Here is a 16506-nt window from a genome sequence, read left to right on the forward strand (position 1 = left end):
AGAGAGACGAATGCATAAAAAGGAAGAAACATGCTTGACCTGACCTAACCTAACCTAACCAAACCTTACCTAACCTGGCCTTCCCTAACTTAACCTAAACTTGAAAGATAGGAGAGAGAAAAAAAGGATATGCAAGAGAGAGAGGAAAAAAAAAACTAACCACAAGACAAAGAAACAGTTGAACAATTGAACATTTTATATTAAAAAAGGTACAAGAACACGGTTACAAGAGGAACAGAGAAAACGGGAGGGGGTGGGAGTTACAAAGCAGGGGAGACCACAGAAAAAAAAAATAAAAGTAACAAGTGACTGAGAGATAAGAACAAAATTATTACTAAAAGACTATAAGAAACTGGAGCACAGAATAAAGAAGGGAGGAAGGGGAAAAGCAAGGAGAGTATAGCAGGAAGGGAGGGAGGGAGGGAGAGAAACTAGATAAGGAAGAAGATACGTGTAAAATACCAGATGGTGTTAGTAAGATGCTGAGGGAGGAAAGGAAAGAGAGAGATAGGAGAGAGAGGTTATGAACGGTAATGTGAGGAGAGAGAGAGAGAGGGAGAAAGGGAGAATGAGAGAAAAGAACTTGGAAAAATGTGGAAGGAAAGAAAAGAGAAAATGGAGGAGAGGAGAAAATCAGGTCTGAAGAAAGAGGAACATTAAGGAACCCCTGCAAAGGAAAATGGAGAGAAATGGGATGGGAAAATGTTAAGGAGAGAGAGAGAGAGAGAGAGAGAGAGAGAGAGAGAGAGAGAGAGAGAGAGAGAGAGAGAGAGAGTAGTGGAAATATAGAATATATTATGAAGTGTGTGTGTGTGTGTGTGTGTGTGTGTGTGTGTGTGTGTGTGTGTGTGTGTGTGTGTGTAAATACACACACACACACATTAATATTTTTTTTTTTCACACTGACATCACCACCATTACCACCACCACCACCACCACCACCACCACCACCACCACCACCTCCTCCTCCTCCTTCACCTTCATCAAATCTACCCCATGACACAAAAGAGGCCAGTGAGCATCAACAGGACTGCTGTTGCTTGCTCCTCCTTTGTATTCCCACCACCACCACCACCACCACCACCACCACCACCACCACCACCAGGACGCACCACGAATACCAAAAGGACACGACGCTTCTGAATAGGGAATGAGAGGCCCTGAGGCGCGACCCGGGAGAGGCGGACGGGAGAGGTGATGGGGAAGGGACGGGAAGAGTGGGACAAGGAAGGGAAGGGGCGGGGAAGGGAAGAGGAAGGGTGGGGCGGGGTGGGGCTGGATCTGCTGGCTTGGTGCGGCTGGGAGCGACAGAGAGGAGCAAATGTAGCGGCTTTTTGCTACTTTTTATCCCTTTTTCTGTTTCTCTGTTCGTGCTATTTTGTGTTGCTGTGAGTTGATCATTTGTCTCTTTTTTTGTGTGTGTGTGTTGCTTTTTTTTTTTTTTTTGTTGCCGTTTTGTAGTACAGGCAGGATTATTTATTTTTTTTCTCTCCTTTTTTTTTCTTCGCAATGTCAAATCATCATTTATCTTTTGTACTTTTTTTTTCACATTTTGTAGCGTAGCGAAGTGAGAACAAGTATTTTTTTATTTCATTTTTCGTAAGTTGTCCTTTTTTTTTTATGTTGATTCGACCTGCTGCTGCTGCTGCTGCTGCTGTTGCTGCTGCTGCTGCTGTCACTTTGCATTTCTCCCTTTGTGATGCTTTCGGGGTGGAATTTTTAGTGTTTTAGAGAGAGAGAGAGAGAGAGAGAGAGAGAGAGAGAGAGAGAGAGAGAGAGAGAGAGAGTTCAGCTAGTTTGACTTATGCTTTGTGCTTCTGAAGGCTTAACTATTAAAGATTATTTATATTTCTTTACTTATTGCATTCTTTACCGAACGTTTTTTTTTTTTTATCTTTTATTTTTTGGGTAGCAGATTTTTTTGTTCTATCGTGGGGGAGTCAACATATGTATTACAATGAAGCAGATTTAGTTTTTGAGTTGGCTTAATATTTTTCAGTTATTTTGGTGGTGGTGGTGGTGGTGGTGGTGGTGGTGGTGATGTGTTAGTTTGAAATGAGGGTAATAATTTTCATTAAGCTCTAATTAATTCGGCTTTTTCAGCTAGGCAGGGCATCAGTCAGGCGTGCATTTAGTGCGATAATTCTCTCTCTCTCTCTCTCTCTCTCTCTCTCTCTCTCTCTCTCTCTCTCTCTCTCTCTCTCTCTCTCTCTCTCTCTCTCACCACCGATAACATTTTAACTCCATTTATAGAGTTCAAAAGCAAACATTACAAAAAATCACTCCCTACTAACTACTACCACCACTACTACTACTACTACTACTACTACTACTACTACTACTACTACTACTACTACTACTACTACTACTACTACTCCCACCATCACCACCAACACCCCCCCCAACCCCCTACTCCTAAAACGAAAAACACCACCACACGTGCTGAAAGCCCTTACCTACGCACCCAGAAAGGGTAAGCAAAGACAACCATTAGTAATCAGTGGTCTGTTTTGTATGCAAGTTAGGTGGCCAGACATCGGCGGCGGGGATCCTGCTTGGCATTCATCATCCGGCGCATCGTCAATTAAGGGGAGGCACGCGTGTATACTGGCGAGTGTCTAGGGTTTGTCAACGCCCTCCTGCTTCTGCTCGTTGCACCTGTTGGCTTGCACTGGAAGGCTCCGAGCTCCGTGACATCTTGGGCTTGTTCTCTTAAGTGTTTTATTTTATTTATTTATTTATTTATTTTTATTTTTTTGTGTGTGTGTTTATTGGTGTTTTTTGTTGTTTTTGTTGATGGTGTAGAATGCTTTTTTTTTTTTTGTCTGTGTCTGCTTGTCTGTCTCTCTGTATGTCTTTCTATTCTCTCTGTTCTGTCTGTTCTCTGTTTCTCCGTCTCTCTGCTCCCTCTGCTTTCTCTCTCTCTCTCTCTCTCTCTCTCTCTCTCTCTCTCTCTCTCTCTCTCTCTCTCTCTCTCTCTCTCTCTGAAACTATTAGGGAAAAATTCACTTTGTGCCTCTGGAAACTGTTTTTTTTTTCTTTTTTCTTTTTGATATACTGTATTTGGAATGACATCCTTTTTCATACTTGTTTATTTGCTATCATCTTCTACTATCATTATCTTTAGTCTACTACTACTACTACTACTACTACTACTACTACTACTACTACTATCATCTTCACCACGACCACCACCACTGTCACCACTTAATATCGTTCCACTAATGTTTACCTGTTTTTGCCTCTAATTGCAGGTGAGTGCGCGTGAGGAGTCAGCTTCCCTCTATTGCGTGTAGTCAAGATTATAACGAGTTGGCGAGTTCAGCTGACGTGAATAGTGTTTTTTGTGGGAGAGTTTTATTCCGCTTTATCCCCCTTACAAGTTTTTTTTTAGATGCAATTTTGCATTACAGTCTCTGAGATAGTTTTGTAGCACAGAGAAGAGAAAGTTAACTTGCTGTTCTCTCTCTCTCTCTCTCTCTCTCTCTCTCTCTCTCTCTCTCTCTCTCTCTCTCTCTCTCTCTCTCTCTCTCTCTCTCTCTCTCGTGTTGTTTAAAAATCTCACATTGAAAAGGAAAAAGAGAAGCAGTGTTTATATTTACAGAAAAAAATACTTTGCCATCTATAATAAAACCGTAAGCTGCTGTAATATACATGAATCTTAACTACTTATACAGGAAAACAAGCGGTATTACTCAGCACAAGACCATAAGAACACAAGAAAGTAAGGAGAACCTGCAACAAGTCATCAGACCCACACTTGGCAGTCCCTGTACATAATAAATACATACCATCCTCTGTCTGCCTTTATAGATTGAGTGGAAAAAATATCTATATATCTAGGAAGAAAAAAATAATGTAATATTCGTGTGGGCATATAAGATTGGTGGTGCTCCTGCTATTAAGTACGTTGTAGAGAAAGAAATAAGGTTTTTGGCGAAAATGTAAGCTTATAAATCCAAAGTGAAGCAAAACATGGGTGCTGTAAATAAAGCTGCGTCGGTGGAAAAAAAAAAACCTCTACGCCAATATTACGAAGTGCGGTACGTGGAGTGCGGCTTAAAAAAAGAGAAAAAAATGAAATAAAAAATGGTTTAAAAAGAGAAGAAACACTAGGCAGATTTATTTATGGGTTTCCACGTGCAGAATATTTCGCCGAGTTCCATTTGTAAAGATGTATTAAGAGAGACAAGAGAGAGAGAGAGAGAGAGAGAGAGAGAGAGAGAGAGAGAGAGAGAGAGAGAGAGAGAGAGAGAGAGAGAGAGAGAGAGAGAGAGAGAGAGAGAGAGAGAGAGAGACTATAATTTTCACCTCACTTCTCACCTTTTCTCACCTTCTCTCTCCCTTCACTATAAACTTAGCAGTCACTATCGCCTCCTGAAGGTACATCGCATCATTACTACGAAGCTCACCATTATAAACTCAGCGAAGGAGCGGCGCGTGTCAGAGGCAGCTTAATTAAAGGACCTCTGTACGTCTGGCTATTAAAGGGTGTTTGTTCCTGCCTTGGTAAGCAACACGCTGTCCTTCTTTCATCTTGATGGGGGAATTAATCTGTAGCAGCAGCGTCACTGTGTTTGTCGTTCATTTCATTCAGTAAGATTTGTTTGTTTTGTCGATGTCTTTTGTGTTTCTTTTGCTTTGGGTTTTGTTTACGATTGAAGGAGTTGTTGGGTTAAGGGCACCAAAAAATAAAAGAGAGAGAAAAAAATTTCCCTCGTGAATATTAAATCACAGGCGATTAAAGAATCTTCCTCAGCATAAACATCAATATATATCTATTTCCAGTAAATATATAGCATTCTAGAAAATACTGAATTTCTGTCAATGTGTCTGGATCTTCTTATTTGAGTTTGTCGTTTCCAGTACTCCCTCTGTGTTTTGTCTCGCTCACAGTACTATCCCTGGAGCTGCCTTGGTATGAAAGAGGCCCGCTGCTCACGTAACTACACTTACTTATATTTGCAGAAGAGAGGAAGAACAGTAGCAGCCTTTCCTCTTCACTCTTTCCTCTTATACTTCACCTTGAATGGTTTGCAATGGTAAAAATAGATAAAATATCTCGATTAAGCTTTCAAGATTGCCAAAAATCTCGTTATTTTGGCTAAGAGGAGGGAACAGCAGTATTTTTCTGGTTTATTTTATATTGTGTGAACTGTTATGTAGCACTGGCCCTTGTCATTCATCAATATTGCGGCAGTGAACGCTGGGAGAGGTGGCGCGAGATACTGAAATAGTTAGGCAGGAAAAGCGGCCGTTTTCTTCAAATGAAAAACCGAAGAAAATGGTAAAACCTCGAAGTGATGGGTAACGCATTTGTGTTTCTGTCCCAGCCTGTTCCTCTGTGTTGCATAGGTGAGGCTGTGTGTGGTGTGTGTGTTGTGTGTATGAGTGTGTTGTGTATGTTTGTGTGTGTGGGTGAGTCCATGTTTGCCAGGAAGACTTTGTTTGACACACTCGTTTTTCCTCGCCTCCCAGTCCTTTCCAAACACACACACACACACACACACACACACACACACACACACACACACACACACACACACACACACACACACACACACACACACACACACACACACACGAACAAGAACATGAAAGGTAAAAAAAATCAGTAAAGGATGCATATTTTTTCATAGGAAACACACACACACACACACACACACACACACACACACACACACACATACACCTCCTCCTCATCCTCCTTCCTGGTTAAAAAAAAATCGATGAGTTTCTCTCTCTCTCTCTTTCTCTCTCTCTCTCTCTCTCTCTCTCTCTCTCTCTCTCTCTCTCTCTCTCTCTCTCTCTCTCTCTCTCTCTCTCTCTCTCTCTGCTATTACTCTACCTTCCCAGCTAATATGATTTAATTCAGAGAGTATGTATGTAAGTATGTATGTATTTATGATTAAGTGTTTAATTATGTACCTTGTTAAATTATGATGGTGCTGCCATGGAGAGAGAGAGAGAGAGAGAGAGAGAGAGAGAGAGAGAGAGAGAGAGAGAGAGAGAGAGAGAGAGAGAGAGAGAGAGAGAGAGAGAGAGAGAGAGAGAGAGAGAGAGAGAGAGAGAGAGAGAGAGAGAGAGAGAGAGAGAAAGAGAGAGAGAGAGAAAGGGGGAGGAAACCAGCTATCCATATAGTTTATTTACACACACACACACACACACACACACACACACACACACACACACACACATCAATCGATTAAATTTTGTCGTCCCGTTTCTGTATCTTCTCCGGATGAAAGATTGAGGGCGAGGAAAATCGATTGAGAGAGAGAGAGAGAGAGAGAGAGAGAGAGAGAGAGAGAGAGAGAGAGAGAGAGAGAGAGAGAGAGAGAGAGAGAGAGAGAGAGATTACTATAATTTCTTTTCATTTTTTATTTATTTATTTATTTATTTATTTATTTATTTTTATCTGCAAAGTACACTGGTTTTAAAGCTACAAAATCCTTCCTCGTAAGAAATAGAGAAGTGTTTTTTTCCCCGAACAGTGAAGAATACTAGTTAAATTACCACTGGAATCACGAAAACACCCTTGAGAAACACAACATCGTCCTCTGCACCCAGTTAAATGAAGGTAACCAAATATATTAATTGGGCATCAGGAAAGTTAGTACATATTAGTAAACGAACGCAAGATGAAGGTAAATCATCATGTAAGGAGAGAAATATAATGTTTTCTTGATCACGGTTACAAAAAAATAAAGAGTAGTAGTAGTAGTAGTAGTAGTAGTAGTAGTAGTAGTAGTTAGGGACTGCCACATATAGACCTGACGGATTCTTGCAATTTTTCTTAATTTCTAATGTTTTTATTATTTATATATGGGTAAAATTTAATGCTACCTGCTAGAAACACTCAATACATGGTTGGGAAGGTGCTTAGGAATGCAATCTTGAGCCACGTGAACCCCTCCCTCCAGCATCCTCTTTCACCTTCTACTCTCGTTACCAGTGCGCCGCCGAGGCCATTAGACCGTCTCTCTTCCAATCCGATAACCAGCCTTTGTCTTGGTGCATAATCCAACTACGGCGCTTACACTACGTTTACAAAGTGAATAAGGTTTGTTTGCCTGTGTCTCGTCTCGTCTCGAAGTGTAGGCTGGGTGGGAGAGGAGGAGGAAGAGGGGAAGGGAGAGGGGGAAAGGAGGGGAAGGTGTATTGTTTGTCCTCGTTAGTCTTCCGGGGGCCCCTATCCTTCGTGCTCCCCTTTTTTAGAGGAGGAGGAGGAGGAGGAGGAGGTGGGGCAGAAGAGGATAAAGCCTGACGAAGTTTCATCCAAAGACTTTAAATTTTGTTTGGTGAAGGTACGTGCAGGTGAGAGAGAGAGAGAGAGAGAGAGAGAGAGAGAGAGAGAGAGAGAGAGAGAGAGAGAGAGAGAGAGAGAGAGAGAGAGAGAGAGAGAGAGAGAGAGAGTACACATAGACTCACCTCCCCCAACACACACATGCAGACACACGCAAAAAAAAAAAAAAAAAGAGGAGAGGAAAAAAATTCCCTTCACGTGCTTATATTTGCTTTGCTGACAGAATGTTATCCACCCTCACCCTCCCTGAATCTCTCTCTCTTTCCTCTCTACTCTCCTCTCCCTTTTACCTCCCATCCCTTTCTCCCTTTTTTCTCCCCTTTTCACCGCTATCCTCACCCACCACCACCACCACTACTACTACTACTACCACCAGTACCATCACCACCAAGCTTTTCCGTGCCTCTCGAGCTCTCGTATCTCGGCCCACCAAGCCTCCCAATATCCCATCCTTCAGTTCATGACGTTCTCGAGACACTCTCATCACAAACGCCCCTCATCTTTGCTGCCTTTCTGTCGTTGCCTCGTCTCCTTCCCTTCAAAGAGCTCACTGTGTTTTCTCTGCTCCTGAATGCCTGCTTGCTTATGTTTGTCCCCTTCGTTTTCGTTCCCTTCCTCGTTCTTCCCTTCCTCGTCCTCGTCCTCTTTGTCGTCTTTCATTTGTTTCTTATCATCGCGTTTTCTTCGTCTCCGTGTTGATTTGTTCTTCCTCGTTTTTCGTATCTTTGTTTTGTTTTGTTTTTTCGTTTTTTGTTGTTCTGGTCATCGTCGTCCACCTTTTTTCTCCTTTTTTTTTTCCTTCCTCTTCGTTATCCTTTCATCGTAGGAGGAAGAGGACACGAAAAATTAAGGTTATAGATATTACGCAGATAGTAGTACTAGTGATAGAAGTAATAGCAGGAAGACGAGTAGGAGGAGGGGCGGGAAGGAGAAGAGAAAGGAGGATATAGACCATGGATAAAGAGAAAAGAAGAAAACGAAGAAAAGACCCAGAAAAAGCAAAAAGAAAAGAAGAAACAGAACGAACAACGAAAAATAAGATAAGGAAAGACCAGAAAGACACACGGAGAGACGATAAAACGAGAAATATTGGTTGTTGTATTAGTAAGTGCTTGTTGAGAGAAGCAGGAGGAGGCAGAGGATGAGGAGGAGATGGGGACAGAGACAGAAACAGAGAGAGAGAGAGAGGGGGAGAGGATGACGATGACTTTTATCTATCTGAACATCAAAGAACAGGTCCATCTGCCGCCTCCTCGCCAGGGACTCTTGACATTTGCCGGAGAGATGGAAGATATATTTGAGGGAATTCAGAAACAATGGCCCTTCCCCTTTTGATGTTCTATTGAAGCGAGGCGGTCTGGTGGTGGTGGTGGTGCTGGTGGTGGTGGTGGTGGTGGTGGGGGTCTTGCAAGGTTATCGGTAATGTTGGTTTGGTAATCTTTTCTCTATCTTTCTCTTTTATTTTGTCTATCTTTGTCTCCCTTTTTTTTTCCATGCTTTATGTCCTTTGTTCGTGTAGTATTTCTCTCTCTCTCTCTCTCTCTCTCTCTCTCTCTCTCTCTCTCTCTCTCTCTCTCTCTCTCTCTCTCTCTCTCTCTCTATATCACAATCTCCTCACATTTCATCTCTCCTTCTCCTCATTCCCTTTCTTCTCTTAATCTCACTCTACTGAACTCTAGCGCTGGTCCCTTCATTATCCATTATCTCCTTCATCATCTTCATCTCCATTACTGCCGCGCCCCTCTTCCCTCATTCCCACTCTATAGTATACCTCCCCTTCCTGTCTCCTTCCCCTCGCGCCCTTTACACATCCTCTCCCATCATTAGAGTGGCTGGAATCACCATTTTCACGTCACCCCTCAAAGCCCCTACCCAACACACACACACACACACACACACACACACACACACACACACACACACACACACACGTAATCTACAAATATATCAACACTTCCATATATTTTCTTCCCCAAATATTTTCTGTTTATATTCTTTACCCACATTCCTTATTTCCCTCTCTCTTATTCCCCATCTCCCTCCCTATTCTAGCCTATCCCCCCACAGCCTCTCTCTCTCTCTCTCTCTCTCTCTCTCTCTCTCTCTCTCTCTCTCTCTCTCTCTCTCTCTCTCTCTCTCTCTCTCTCTCTCTCTCTCTCTCTCCCTCGCTCACCCTCTAAACCCTCTTCCTGCCGCCGCCGCCAAGCTCTCTTAAAACCCGGCGGTGTATGGGTTTGGGGTCCCACGGGAGCTCTCCGGTAAATGAAAATACATTGTGATGAAAATTTTGCCAATTCCGGTGATCATCGAAGCAGGGCTGTTTTGACAACCTCACGACTCCCCTGTGACAGAGAGAGAGAGAGAGAGAGAGAGAGAGAGAGAGAGAGAGAGAGAGAGAGAGAGAGAGAGAGAGAGAGAGATTCTCTCTCTCTCTCTCTCTCTCTCTCTCTCTCTCTCTCTCTCTCTCTCTCTCTCTCTCTCTCTCTCTCTCTCTCTCTCTCTCTCTCTCTTCCTGTGTTACCTGCACTTGTTTACCTAGAATGGTTGCCAACGAAGAGAGAGAGAGAGAGAGAGAGAGAGAGAGAGAGAGAGAGAGAGAGAGAGAGAGAGAGAGAGAGAGAGAGAGAGAGAGAGAGAGAGGGAGGGAGGGGGAGTGTAAGCATAAGGTAGAGAGAGAGAGAGAGAGAGAGAGAGAGAGAGAGAGAGAGAGAGAGAGAGAGAGAGAGAGAGAGAGAGAGAGAGATGTAAAGGGAAGCACTATAGACTGCCTTTGAAACGTTCATCATTCTACTCGTCCAACATTCATAGTTTTCCTCTTTTCCTGCTGCCTTTCCTCCCTCCCTCCCGCCCTTGTCCTCATCTCTCTATCACTCTCCTCGTATCTCCCTCCCTCCCTCCCTCCTTCCCTTCCTACCTCAGTGCAGTCAATTTTCCAATGTGTGGCACTCTGTTGTCGAAGTGCATGGGAGAACCGCGTCATTCATTCATCCATTCAGTGAGTCAGTGAGTGAGTCGAGTGAGGCGTCGCGGCAGTTATGCAGGCAGGCAGTCAGACAGACAGGCTCTGGTGCTATTGCCTGTCTCTCTATTGACTCTATTGCATGCATGGTCTTGCCTCTTTCATCTCTCCTCTCTTTCTTCACTTCTGCCCGCCTCGCCTTCGTGTCTGGCCTGCCTGGGTGCCTGCATGCGCACATATGGACATGCTACTGTCGCCCACAGATGCCTAGATGCCTTGCTACATACATAAACTTGATAATCCTTCCTCTTTTATATTTTTTTTTTTTTCTATTTCCTTTCTTCTGCCCGCCTTGCCTTCATGTCCAGGTTGTCTGGGTGCCTACCTACGTACATACACAGATGCTACAACCACACACAAATGCCTAGACGCCTTGCTATATACATGGACATGCTGCAACTACACACATATGCTTCTGCATGTACATAATGATGATAATACCAAGCTTGCAGTTCCCTAGTGTACGTGGCGAGCACTCCTCATCTCCCCTCACGTGCCCCGCGGACCAGTCCCTCCATTTCTCAGGTGTTGTAATCAAGTTGGATCGGCTTGCCAAGTGACTGAGTCTGCCAGCGCTGAGAAAGTGGAAGTGGAGCCCAGGGCAACTGCCAGGCTGGTGGGGGACTCTGTGGGAGCAGTGTTGTGCGAGACATGCCTGCACTTATGGTAGCTGCACACACAAACACACACACACACACACACACACACACACACACACACACACACACACACACATAAGCAAGATGTTCTGTATGTAAGAGGGATTTTGAAAGCCGTGTATATAAGAATTTGATTATATTTATGATAAGTCAGTTTACTACACATCAGACGCAGGAAGGTTTTAGTTCTTTGATACTATTTATTTGTATTATATAGGAGACAAAATCAGCTGGCTCTTTTTCTTTGGAATCTGTTTTTGAGGTTGAGTATTCTTTTTTTATGCTTAAAAATATTTATAGAAAAGGATGAAAACATTTATTTTTTCCACAGGTAGATTTTCTTGAGTTACCGATGAAAAGAAGTGCCCTGTTGGTAATCCCACTTACATGTCCTGGGTTTGATTTGGGTTCAGGTGACTCCAAGTGACAGCCTTTGCCGCTCAAATAACACACTTCACTCTGCGTCTTCACCAGTGAGCAACAGGAACTGACACCCTGACGATCAGGCGCAAATTTTCTCTCACTGATGAAACGAAAGAAAACGGTGCGAGGAGGGACGCTAATAAATTAATAATCAATCGATATTGTATTCTTCATAAAGTTATGAGATGTGTCATGGCTATGGCAGATGCGTATCACAACTTAGAACGTCTGTCATAAGTTACGACGAGCAGAACTGTCTAACCTAATCGTCTGCTATACGCAGCGCTAACTTGATATCAAATACTCAAAGACGAAACAAAAGCTCCCATTTACTGCTGATTTATAGCTTCTATAAATATTTTGTTCGTTTTCATGTACTGGGAGAAGAGACACAGTGGGTAAGATAGTAACTCGATCGTTGAAATACAGTAAATGTGATCCCGTAGGAGCACCTCAGTAAAAAACAAACAGTTTTCAAGTGGTTTGGTGGCAAGGACGGCTCGCTCGACGATCCCCAAGGCCATCACTGCTGCACAAGTGCATCTCTCCAGTATCTTTTCCTACCTTAATTTCAAGGGATTTCTCCTTTCTGTCATTAGATCAGTGACAAAGAACACCAGCATGGAGTTCAGTGTCACTACGTCCTATCTGGATAAATGATTCCTGGGCTGGAGATATGGGGCTGTCATTTTGGCAGTGAGAGCGTCTGTCATAAGGCGCTAAGACTGGGTGAACTCAATATTAGCATCTGACACGGACTTATGACAGACGCGCGGAAATTATGATAAGAATGAGTCATTTTGTCCTAACACGTTTCAGACTAAGACTCGCTAGGACCGCTTCGTGAGTACGACCCCGGAACACAAAGCCACACGATAGATAGACAGGAGAAGATAAATATGAGTCTGATGTGTTGAAAATTTCCTTATGTGCAAGAGAGAGAGAGAGAGAGAGAGAGAGAGAGAGAGAGAGAGAGAGAGAGAGAGAGAGAGAGAGAGAGAGAGAGAGCTGTAATCCTTATCTTATTGTCCTTCATGACCTCTCCACCACCACCATCACCACCACCACCACCACCGTTTATCAGTGCAGTGTCTGTGAAATGAGCTTCTGGCTTGAGGGGAAAAATAACCGTAATACCTGAAACTTCTCTCGCGTCGTAACCTGAGAGGCTCGCCAAGTCAGTCCCTCTTAGTCTCTCTCAGCCAGTCCCCCTCAGCCCCACATTCCCTTGCCATCCCGTGTCTGCCTCTCGCCTCGGGGGGAAAAAAATAGAAATGAAGAAAGATTTAAAAATAAGTCAAATCTATTAGCATGTAAATGAAGGGAAGTAGGGAGGTGTACAGTGAAATTCCCCCACGTGAGGACTGATGTAGAGATGGAAAAGGAGGTGGAGGAGGGAAAGGAGGAGGAGAGGGGGTGAAAATAGCTGGAAAGAGGAAATTATCGGTGGTGAAATGAACGGATAGGAAAGTGAATGTGCTTTTGTGATATAATAAGGAGAAGGAAGAGCAGGAGGAGGAGGTGAAGGAAGACGAGGATGAGTACGAGAAAGATGACTATAAGACAGAGAAGGACGAGGAGGAAGAAAAGGAAGAAGAGGACAAGGAAAATACGTAGGAGAAAGAGGAGGAGGAGGAGGAGGAGGGGAAATATCATGTTAATACTGAACAGAAGACGAGAAAAACAAGAACAAGAACAAGAAAAAAAGAGAAAGACAAGCAAATCAAATGACATAATACCTACCTATGAGAGAGAGAGAGAGAGAGAGAGAGAGAGAGAGAGAGAGAGAGAGAGAGAGAGAGAGAGAGAGAGAGAGAGAGAGAGGTGCTGTGGAGGTCTGTTGCTGGGGTGTTGAGAAATAAAAACAAGAAATGATTTGGAGTTTGATTGGAGGGGGACGAGAGAGAGAGAGAGAGAGAGAGAGAGAGAGAGAGAGAGAGAGAGAGAGAGAGAGAGAGAGAGAGAGAGAGAGAGAGCCGCAATATCAATCATATACTAGTGTTGAGTAAAGTTTTTGACCAGTTGAAGAGATACAGTGAATACATGGTAGATAAGTGTTCCTCTCTCTCTCTCTCTCTCTCTCTCTCTCTCTCTCTCTCTCTCTCTCTCTCTCTCTCTCTCTCTCTCTCTCTCTCACCTTGGGCCAGTTTTAATTATATTCCCCGTGTATTTGCGTTTGTGTGTTTGTTTGTCTGTCAATCGCAAGGGAACTGTTTACTTGCCTTGATTCTGTGTGTGTGTGTGTGTGTGTGTGTGTGTGTGTGTGTGTGTGTGTGTGTGTGTGTGTGTGTGTACGGAAAATGGCTAACTATTTACACATGGAAAGAATTACTGTAGCATTTTTTTTTAATATGAGAGAGAGAGAGAGAGAGAGAGAGAGAGAGAGAGAGAGAGAGAGAGAGAGAGAGAGAGAGAGAGAGAGAGAGAGATGATATTGGCAGCACTTTTGTCCTTTAATTACCTGTCTTTTTTTTTCCCTTTTGGTTCAAGCACACCTGAATACACCGCGCACTGTACTGACTCATTTTCTGGCTGATGGAACCTTCGTCATTTCCTCTCTCTATGTGACGAGGAGGAGGAGGAGTAGAAAGAGGAGGAGGAGGAGGAGGAAGAGGAGGAGGAGGAGGAGTAGGAGGAGGGTGAACGTTACTGTTTCCATCCAAGCCTTTCCCCCGTCCCTTCATCCCCTGTTCCGTTTCCCTATCGTCTATTAAATTAGCTTCCCTCCCTCTTTCCCTTCCATCTTTCTCTCCGTCCTTGTGTTTCCCTCCACCATTAGTGACGCTTTCTTGACGCGGCGTAGTGACCCTCGCTTCACTCTGATGACGTGTTCTCTTCGCTTCCACGTGAACGCCTGCTGGTAGTGGCGAAGTTCCTGCCTCTGCTCCGTGAACCTGTGAAGCATTTGAGTCACTTTCCTCTCATGCCCCTTTATTGATGCACAGAGTTTCATTGCCACGAATACACTCCGTTGATGTTTCAGGGAATATATGGAAAGTCTTGTACAACGATATTTGAGTGAAAGGGGGACGAAAGACTGGAAATACTGCCTTACCAGTTCAGAGATGAAGCAGAAAGACTTGTACAGTAATACTTGAGATACCTGTGAAAGGGTTGACTAAGTGAGAAGCTCTCCTAGCTTCTGTATTAGTAATTAGTAAAGTGGGAAGGATAAAGATGAGAATGGGTAGTAATTCTTGTGCAGTGATAGAGGGATTTTTTCCATTGAGAAGGATGAAAGACCGGAAATATTAAGCTTATTCTAGTATTAGTAAAACAGGCAAAATTCGGATGGGAATGTGTAGCAAGAAAATAAAGGAAGCTGCAAGAAGCCATCAGGTCTACATGTGGCATTCCCTTTCTATAATTATGATCCCAATTCAACGGTTTGTTAGAGAGTCAGCATCAAAAAACGACATAACACGCCTTCTGAAACCCACAGTAGACATAAAAATAAAAGTACAGACGAAGTTACGAAGTTGTGGAAATATTAGAACTTTACTCAGCGAACTTTCTGATCTGTCTGGTCTGTCTGGGTTTCGTACATAGCCAGCAGTCTCCCAGCGCTGGTCCAGGTCGGCGGAGGGGAATTATTGAGTGGGACACGCGAAAAGTCCAGCGGCGGCTCTTGTGTTGGGGTGATGGGTGATGTGGACACGTGGGGACCAGCCTGCCTCTCGTTAACTAGTTATTATTGGCGTACCTAACATGTTGGTGTCTATTTCACTGTGGTTTCAAACTCTTCTCCCTTCTGTGCTACTTGTATTTTAAGTTTTTGATGTCTAAGAATTGTCTTTATTTCACATACAGTCTTTTGTTAGCTAGTTATTATTGCAACATCTGACGTGTTGGTGTCTGTTTCATTGTGGTTTACAATACTTTTTCTTTCTGTGGTGTTTGTGTATTGACTTTTTCGTGTTTAACTATTGTCTCCACTTGTATTAATTTCACAGGCAGTTTTTTATTAACTAGCTGTCTCTATTTCATTGTGATTCAGAGCCTTTTTTCCCTTTGTATTATTTGTATGTTAACTATTTTATTTTTATTTATTTATTTACTTTATTTATTTATTTGTTTATTTTATTTATTTATTTATTAATTAATTTATTTTATTTTATTATTATTTTTTTTTTTTGTGTGTGTGGCTTCACTTAGATTATTTTCACTGGCAGTATTTTATTAACTCTTTAATGTCACCTTGCCAGCTGTACTCATTATATTATCACTACGACCAGAGCTCTTTATTTGTGCTGTTTGTATGTTAAGCTTTTGACACTTAAGTATTGTCTTCATTTTTATTAATTTTACTGGCAGTCTTTCGTTAACTGGTTATTATTACTCTGCCTTCTGTATTCATTTCCATTCTTTCTACTAATATGTTAACTTCTTAGTGTTGTCAAAGTACTACCTGCACTTGTATTTTATTCCTTGATAAGTTTTCATTTATTTTCTGAGATGTCTCGAGAAAAAAATGTGGAATAAGGAAGAACTGTAGTCGAAACTCAAGTAAATTATATGATACTCGTGTTTCCCTGATGCTTTCTTCACGCCCCTTCAGAATTATGATGTATTAGTGCACCAATGAACCGCCCGCCTGCTCGCCTGCTCGCCCCCTCGCCTGCCATGCACCGCCGGGTCAGGCTTGGTGTAACACCTGATTAATTAGTCGTTTCAAGGCCACGACATGCTACCTGCCAAGTGATTAATTGTGAGGCGCCGCGTCCCTCCTCTATTTTCATCGCTCACTTCTCATAGCGCGTCTGACGGTGTTAATTATTTGCATTTTTTACTTCTATCTTTCGTTTTGACACGTCTTCATTTACGTGGAGTTGTATGTTGTTGTTGTTGTTGTTGTTGTTGTTGTTGTTGTTTAAGCTTTCCTGGATGAGTTTGTTTGATTTTTTTTGTGTTTGCGTTTCTTTTTTTTTAAGTATTTTTCCTTTTTTTTGCTGTTGTTGTTGCTGTTGTTTCTGACTACGCGTGTTTCTCTGTTCTTGTCTTTTTATCTTCTTTCATTATGCAATGGAAGAGTTTGTCAAGTTTTTGTTCGTATGTGTGTGTGTGTGTGTGTGTTTGATGGTCTGTCTTTCTTTCTTTCA

The sequence above is a fragment of the Scylla paramamosain genome, chromosome 14 (assembly GCF_035594125.1).
Source record: "Scylla paramamosain isolate STU-SP2022 chromosome 14, ASM3559412v1, whole genome shotgun sequence".
In the NCBI taxonomy this organism is placed as follows: Eukaryota; Metazoa; Arthropoda; class Malacostraca; order Decapoda; family Portunidae; genus Scylla; species Scylla paramamosain.